This window comes from Dermacentor andersoni, chromosome 7 (genome assembly GCF_023375885.2).
Source record: "Dermacentor andersoni chromosome 7, qqDerAnde1_hic_scaffold, whole genome shotgun sequence".
NCBI lineage: Eukaryota > Metazoa > Arthropoda > Arachnida > Ixodida > Ixodidae > Dermacentor > Dermacentor andersoni.
Genome location: NC_092820.1, coordinates 111,986,151 through 111,995,523, shown reverse-complemented (window position 1 = coordinate 111,995,523; position 9,373 = coordinate 111,986,151).

The window sequence follows — 9,373 nt, the reverse complement described above, 5'->3', positions numbered from 1 at the left end:
ATGCTTCTACCCGGCTGTCTGTTGTCGCCGAACCTTGTGTTATCTGATTTCATCGCGTAGCGCGAATGGTGTAGAACTTTGTGGAAAGCACGCGGGTCCAAACGATTAGTCTGGAACATTCGACGACTGCTCTATAAAAGCCGACGCGCTTGACCCGCTGAGCAGATTTTCGACGATCGCCGAGCGTGTTCGCCGCTATCGTTGTGCTATAAGTGTAGCCTGTTTTTGTGGGCACAGGTTCGCCCAATAAAAGCTAGTTTTGTATTCCACCGTATTGCTTCTTTCTTCACCGTCACTACCACGTGACATCTGGTGGAGGTGCTTGTGCGTTCATGTACCGAACGCCCCCGCAAAGCCGCGATCCAAGCCCGAAGCCCGAGGACAAAACCGACACCGCCCGAGACCAGCGTGCTAGCCGCAGACTGCAAGGCCTGCCCCAAAGCACGGACTTCTACCTGAGGCGACAAAGAAGATCGTGGTCAAGACAACCTCAATGGCTGCCCCAGCGTCCCCCGTTATCCTACAACAACCCCGGGACCCACCGACCTTCCATGGAGCAGCGACTGAAGACCCGGAATCTTGGCTGGAGACCTACGAGCGAATCGCGACATTCAACAACTGGGACTCCGACGACAAGCTGCGGCATGTCTACTTCGCCTTAGAAGACGCCGCCAGAACGTGGTTTGAGAACAGGGAGTCGACCTTGACTACGTGGAACCTGTTCCGTAGCGGCTTCCTGTGCACCTTTACAAGTGTCGTGCGCAAGGAAAGGGCCGAAGCTATGCTGGACGCCCGAGTGCAGCTACCAAACGAGAACGTTGCCATCTTTACGGAAGAAATGACCCGTCTGTTCCGCCACGCCGACCCGGATATGGCCGAGGAAAAGAAAGTTCGCCTACTCATGCGTGGTGTGAAGGAGGAACTTTTCGCCGGGATGGTAAGAAGCCCACCGAAGACCGTCGAAGAGTTTCTTCGTGAGGCGACGAACATCGAGAAGACACTCGAAATGCGGAACCGGCAATTCAACCGCCGTACAAGCTCTACCCCCTACGCAGGAATTCAATCACTGGCCACGGACGATCTGCGCGAGACCATCAGGGCCATTGTGCGCGAAGAACTGCGCAAGGTCTTGCCTTCGTCGCAGCCTCAAGTGGCTTCGATCGCCGACATCGTAAAAGAAGAGGTGCACCGATCGCTTAGAGTTCCTGAGGTGCAACCAGAACCACCGCAGCCTCAGCCGCAAGCGATGAGCTACGCCGCCGTCGCCCGCCGTCAAGGTCCCTTTCCACTACCGCGCCAGGGCCCCGTAACGCCGCAATTCCGTCGACCACCACCGCCGCCGCCAGCACGCCCACCCGTTGCCCAGCGCAGCTACCCGAGGAAGACTGACGTTTGGCGCGCTCCTGACCACCGCCCGCTCTGCTACCACTGCGGAGAGGCAGGTCACGTCTACCGACGATGCCCATACCGAGAGATGGGACTGCGAGGTTTCGCCGTTAACGCGCCGCGTCCACAGCTTGGAGAGCGCCCACGTGACATCGCCGACTACCTCGCCGCTACTCAATGGAGCTCTCGACGAGCGTCGCGTTCGCCATCACCAGGCCGCTACCTGTCGCCGCAGCGCCGACCATACAGTGGCCCAGCCCGGGGCCGGTCAGCGAGCCCATATCCGGAAAACTAAAAGCAGCAACCGATGGAGGTGCGGTTGCTGTTCGTCGAACTGACGAAGATCCTCCGCCGCCGACGAAAGCGCCGAAGAAACCATCTCGACGACATAATGACGACGCGCCACCGTCCCGAGGAAGTCAGGAAGCCAAGACTGCACCGACGAAAGACGACTTCACGACGCGACGTACTAGCTTCAATTCAACACGACGCAGCCGTGATCCGACGCCACGACCTAACTGCAACGCCAGACAAAGAACCACCGACCTTGACGTGCTTCTCGACGGCCACGCAGTCACTGCCTTAGTCGACACAGGGGCCGATTACTCCGTAATGAGTGGACACATCGCCGTCCAGATGAAGAAGGTTAAGACTGCATGGGAAGGCCCTCAAATTCGGACCGCTGGAGGACACCTGATTACGCCAACTGGAATCTGCACGGCAAGAATAACCATTCATGACCGAACTTACCCTGCCCCCTTCGTTATCCTCCAACAGTGTTCACGAGACGTCATTCTCGGTATGGACTTCCTGGACCAACACGGCGCAATCATCAACCTGAAGTCGAAGTCAATAACGCTGTCGGAAGATAAAGCGATACCGCCGGAGAGCCCTCGTAGTCACCACGCCTTGAATGTGCTCGAAGACCAAGTGAGCATCCCGCCCCGCTCCAGCATTGTTATTTCGGTCGGCACCGAAATACCCGCTGACGTAGAAGGCGTCATCGAAGGCGACCAACGTCTACTGCTAGACCGTGAAATCTGCGTCGCAAGAGGGATCGCTCGACTGCATGGAGGGAAAACTGAAGTGTTGCTGACAAACTTCAGCCAGGAGTTCAAGCACCTCAACAAGGGCACGACGATCGCGTACATCGAGGAAATTCTGGAAACAAGTAATGCGTTTGTCCTCTCGGATTCCGCCGCATCTACCCCGACGACCATGGTTCCCGAACCAGACTACGATATTAATCCAAGTCTCCCAGTGATTAAGCAACAGCAGCTCAGAAGTCTGCTCCGACGATACAAAAGCTGCTTTTCGACGACATCGAGGATTCGACAAACACCAGTCGCCAAGCATCGCATAATCACCGAGGAGTACGCTCGACCACTCCGCCAAAGCCCTTACCGAGTTTCGCCGCGAGAACGCGAAGCTATAAGAGAACAAGTCGACGAAATGCTGCGCGACGACATCATCCAGCCGTCGAAAAGCCCATGGGCATCCCCTGTTGTCCTGGTGAAGAAAAAGGACGGAACCCTACGTTTCTGCGTCGATTATCGTCGTCTGAACAAGATCACGAAGAAGGACGTATACCCCCTTCCACGGATAGACGACGCATTGGATCGGCTCTGCAACGCTAAGTACTTCTCCTCGATGGACCTCAAGTCTGGCTATTGGCAAATAGAAGTCTACGAAAGAGATCGCGAAAAGACCGCCTTCATCACCCCAGACGGCCTCTACGAGTTCAAGGTTATGCCATTTGGACTGTGCTCGGCGCCTGCAACGTTCCAGCGCGTGATGGACACGGTTTTAGCGGGATTGAAATGGCAGACCTGTCTCGTTTACTTGGATGACGTCGTTGTATTCGCCGGAAATTTCGACGATCACCTTAGGCGGCTTGCCACAGTACTAGAGGCCATCAAGTCATCAGGGCTCACTCTGAAGCCAGAAAAATGCCGCTTCGCTTACGACGAGCTTCTGTTCCTAGGCCACGTCATCAGTAAATCCGGAGTACGCCCCGACCCCCAGAAAACAGCTGCCATCGCAAAGTTCCCGCAGCCCACCGACAAGAAGGCAGTGCGTAGATTCCTTGGCATGTGTGCCTACTACAGGCGCTTTGTCAAGGACTTTTCACGCATCGCCGAGCCGTTGACACGTCTAACTAAATGTGATGTTGAGTTCAAGTGGGAAACGCCGCAGGCCGACGCATTTGAAGAACTCAAACGACGCATGCAGTCGCCGCCGGTACTTGCGCACTTCGACGAGTACGCCGATACAGAAATCCATACTGACGCCAGTAGCCTAGGCCTCGGTGCCGTTCTAGTCCAGAGGAGAAACGGAGTCGAACAGGTGATAGCTTACGCTAGCCGGTCGCTGTCAAAAGCGGAAGGCAACTATTCTACAACCGAAAAGGAATGCCTCGCCATCGTTTGGGCTACAGCTAAATTTCGCCCTTATCTTTATGGCAGGCCATTCAAAGTCGTCAGTGACCATCACGCGTTGTGTTGGCTAGCGAGTATAAAGGATCCTTCAGGACGACTGGCACGGTGGAGCCTCAGACTACAAGAATACGACATCACTGTAACCTACAAGTCAGGACGAAAACACTCCGATGCCGATTGCCTATCACGCGCCCCCATTGACCCGCCGCCGCAAGATGACGAAGATGACGCCTTCCTTGGCATGATAAGCGCGGAAGACTTCGCTGAACAGCAACGGGCAGACCCGGAGCTAAAAGGCCTGGTGGAATATTTGGAAGGGCACACCGACGTTGTCCCCAGGGCATTTAAGCGCGGATTATCTTCCTTCACGCTTCAAAACAATCTCCTCGTGAAGAAGAACTTTTCACCAGTCCGCGCCAACTACCTTCTTGTTGTCCCGTCAGGACTTCGTCCAGAAGTATTGCACGCCCTACATGACGATCCGACCGCTGGACACCTCGGTTTTTCCCGGACACTATCGAGGATACAAGAAAAGTATTATTGGCCGCGCCTGACCGCCGACGTCGCCCGTTATGTCAGAACATGCCGAGACTGTCAGCGCCGCAAGACACCGCCGACAAGGCCAGCCGGATTACTACAGCCAATCGAGCCTCCTTGCCGACCATTCCAGCAGATCGGGATGGACTTGCTGGGACCCTTTCCGACGTCAATAACCGGAAATAAGTGGATCGTCGTGGCGACAGACTACCTCACCCGCTTCGCTGAAACTAAAGCACTGCCGAAAGGTAGCGCAGCCGAAGTGGCGAAATTCTTTGTCGAAAACATCCTGCTTCGACATGGCGCCCCAGAAGTCCTCATCACCGACAGAGGAACGGCCTTTACAGCGGAGCTCACCCAAGCCATTCTGAAATACAGTCAGACAAGGCACAGGAGAACCACGGCCTACCACCCGCAGACGAATGGTCTTACGGAGCGGCTGAATAAGACCCTCGCCGACATGCTAGCGATGTACGTCGACGTCGAACACAAGACCTGGGATGCCGTCCTGCCGTACGTAACATTCGCTTACAACACGGCGGTGCAAGAAACAACACAGATCACGCCGTTTAAGCTGGTTTACGGCAGGAACCCGACGACGACGCTCGACGCCATGCTGCCCCACGTCACTGACGAAGAGAATGTTGACGTCGCTAGCTATCTCCAGCGAGCCGAAGAAGCCCGACAGCTCGCCCGCCTACGGATCAAGAACCAACAGAGGACCGACAGCCGACACTACAACCTCCGACGACGCTTTGTTGAGTACCAGCCCGGCGACCGTGTTTGGGTTTGGACCCCGATACGCCGACGAGGACTCAGTGAGAAACTACTCCGACGCTATTTCGGACCCTACAAGGTCATCCGACGTATTGGCGCTCTGGACTATGAGGTCGTGCCAGATGGCATTTCGCATTCACAGCGGCGCCGCGCACGATCTGAAGTGGTCCACGTGGTGCGCCTTAAACCCTTTTACGGACGCTGACGAACTTCGTCATTTTGTTCTTTTCTTTGCTACGAGTGCTTTTGCTTATTACCTTCGTTTGTTTGCAGCATCGGGTCGATGCTTTTTAAGAGGGGGGTATTGATACGTGTACTTATCTTTATCGGGCGACCACGTTTCGCGGCTAACAAATGCAATCGCACAGCGCGGGACGCGCCTGCATGTATCCGACGTTTCTGGAAAGTTATCGATGCTTCTACCCGGCTGTCTGTTGTCGCCGAACCTTGTGTTATCTGATTTCATCGCGTAGCGCGAATGGTGTAGAACTTTGTGGAAAGCACGCGGGTCCAAACGATTAGTCTGGAACATTCGACGACTGCTCTATAAAAGCCGACGCGCTTGACCCGCTGAGCAGATTTTCGACGATCGCCGAGCGTGTTCGCCGCTATCGTTGTGCTATAAGTGTAGCCTGTTTTTGTGGGCACAGGTTCGCCCAATAAAAGCTAGTTTTGTATTCCACCGTATTGCTTCTTTCTTCACCGTCACTACCACGTGACAATATACAACGCGCCCGTGTAGTGGGCATTGGATGCACGTTAAAGAACCCCAGGTGATGAACATTTATCCTGAATCTACCTATACCCCGGCGCGTCTTTAGGAAATCTAGGTTTTGGCATGCAAGACCCCAGAATTAAGAAAGTTTTCCCAAGCGGGCAAATCATATATAGACCCATATGTTCCCATATATCATATGAGGCATGTCCCATATCTGGAATATGAACATATAAGAATCGCATATAAAAAGAAAGCGCCAAACAAGTGCCGGAACTGAAGTAGATAAGGTCGATGTTTGTGATGGTTGAAATGATTCGATGATAAAATGTTTGTTATGTATGTATATTCTGTTTATTTACGTTTCTTTTACAAGTTCATTATTCACTCGTATGGCATCCTATTGTTATTGTATTTCAGGTGGAATCACGCCGACTTTGTGTTGTTTAGCCCCCACACTCTCTGACCCCTTCTTGCCCTTTCACGTTACGCCAAATCCTCCATATATGCCTTGTTTAGATACGTGTGCCCGTAACGAATCCAGTCCTATTGATTCGCTCCTTTTCTCCACCAATACCCTCAGCGTCGTGTTTATATCGACCCCCTCCCACCTCTTCTCCCCTCTAACTAGTTACTGCGTCTGCCCAGTCCGTAAAAAAAGTTATGCGGTTTTACGTGCCAAAACCACTTTCTGATTATGAGGCACGCCGTAGTGGAGGACTCCGGAAATTTGGACCACCTGGGGTTCTTTAACGTGCACCTAAACATAAGTACACGGGTGTTTTCGAATTTCGCCAATTCTCAGAACTTCTGAAACGTGGACGTTTACTACGGGTCTTGTTGGTTGAATACCATGGCATCCCATGACCATGTGCACAGCTGTCTCCATATATTTTTCAAGCCGCAGACGTATACCTCATCCTGTGGCGAATATTTGCGCCTATATGCTTTTGTCAATAGTAAACCATCTCGAGCCCCAAATAGAGAGCCACCTCCCTTTGTATCATTGCGCACATTTTTCCTTCTAATTCTTCTTATGCCATCCTTGTAAATTTCAATGCTATTTCTTGTTCCCATCATCTGCATCCAATTTGCTCTCACTGTTTTTCTCGCTTTCATTCTGATGACTCGTGGTTGCTCTTTTTACGCGTGATATTACCCTGTACCTGATTGACAACCTACTTGACGTCGCGCCAAAGGCTCGGGCGAACACTAGCGAAGCCGGCGGCTCTCCTATCTCCTTCGTTCTTCGATCCGGCTTTCCTCCATCCCGATGATGATTATTATTATTTAGTGGCATCTCCTTTGAAACTGTGCGGTGACAAATGGCACGAGGAGACGATGACGCGAGGTTAGTCATGCGGCTAGTCATACTTGCATTTAATTGCATTCTTTGTTTTTTTTTTTACTATTGCAACTTGTTGAGCGTGAAGAGGTATCATTTGATACCGTTGTCATGCTCATACGACATCTGCAAGTCACACTAACCGATCTTTCTTTCTTCTGGTAGGGGTTATCTTTTCTTTGCTGTGTCACACAACCCAGTTTAACCAATGACTTGTGATATTTTTCTTAAGTTTTGAACTTCACACGCTGGGTGAAATAGCGTTGCTTGACCTGTGAGGGAGATATTTTTCTCATCGACTTTTCCTTACGCAATGCTTTTGACCCCCGTTCTTTACTGTCGGCGTAGTAGTCCTTATGGCACGGCGAGTTTCTAAGTGGGTATCAATTGTTGGCGGAGTCACCGCGTCGCAGCAGTCAATTGGCTGAACGAAGCAGGGTGGCCAGTTCAATAAGGTATACGAAGTGATGTAAAAATTGTAGCTGCGGTTTCAGTTCTCAATATATTGGTCCGTAATTTTTTGAGGCCCATCATTACAACTTTCAACACTCGCAATATAATCGCGTTTGCTAAACTTTTGGTAATACTACAAATCTAATGCATCGTTTTCTTTACGCCATCATTGATATTTCGCAGTTCTATTTTAGGAGCGGAGTGCCTTTGACAAGCTGGCGCAATGTTGTGAATTGTTCAGAAAGCGAATTATTAACTAAAAACTTTCTACAGCAGAAAGTTTTATTGGAGCAACATTTTATTCACTTTTTGGTCCCTCACGAGTGCATACTCGTTATGGAAAAAATAAAAGACAACGCTTTTTTCAATTTTCTTTTATGTGGAAATGTGTTTGGGGTGCGCGGAGTGAACTATTAAATATCACGCGACGGTCTGTGTTACGCCAAGCCTAGGTGTTGTCATTCCAAGGCGGGCCTCATACAAGTATACCGCCATCAAAATAAACGTCGCAACAGCGTACCAGGCAATCGCCAGCCTGCCTTCATAATCCCGTGAGAGTCCTAGCTGGACGACTCCCTCGTTTGGGTCTTGGCGTGTGGATCTCTTTTTGCCGACAAGGAGGAAGCTGGCGCCCACCACATATTTGTTGTACTCGTCGAAGCTGCGAGTGCCAACTTCTAGCAGGTAGTCCGTGACGTCACGAACACGTGTCACCTGTAAGGTCGGAGTGCAAGGACCACGCATGAATTCGTTGTAGCACACAGTGAGATTATATTTTTATAGCCCCACTGCTGACAGCAATGAGAAAAGCGTAGATCATAGACTTCAACTGAGAGGTGCCAGCAGACCAAAGTTTGAATGGCCGACCAAGACTATTGTTCTATCGTATTGTTTTATCAGACTGCAGCCATTGCGAAACGTGCAAGCGGTCGACGGAAGTGATAGTTGAGGTCCCTGCTATAAGCCAATGGTGATTGTACGAGTGAACCTTCAGTTGCAGTATCTCACAAGGAAATTACATATCTATGTACAGAGGATGGTACCCTCTGCTAATCTACCTTGCTTGCTCCGAAGGACTGACAAGTGTTATTCTTATTTGATTTCTTGTTTTGCAACTCGCTGATGCGGCAATTCGATTGTAAATCACGTGTGCGAATGTATACCTTTTTTTAGATTATAAAAGTAGCGCAAGTATCGCCGGTGCTAGATAACGCCATTACAATACTTGAACTGCTTGAAGAGGCTAACATTACATGCGGAACAAATCGAAATGCATATATGAGTAATTAACCAAAATAACTAAAGGCTTTAGGTAACCACCTTGCGGCACACTGAAATTTGCATATTGTCTTAATGCCTAATGGACGTGATTTCACTGGAGGCAGAGACTACGTCCGTCCCCTCAGGCCAATGCCCTGGATGGGAACCAGAAACTCTCTGCGAATTTGTGCAAAGCTAAATAAATCCGACTTCGATGGGAAGCTTACTTCGATGCTCTTTTGCTCGATGAGTTGGCGGAAGTACTGCGATACTAACAAGGACTCCTCGTCAGACGTCAGCATGGCGGCTACGCTGAAGTTGTACATCGCATTTATGTCGTAAGGGTACACGTCCTCCAGGGTGACAGCTGCCTGCGTGCTGCGCCACGGTCATGAAAGAGGCATGAGAGCTGTGCATGGAAATTCCGTAATAATAAACCATAGAAAAACCACTTTACGCCTA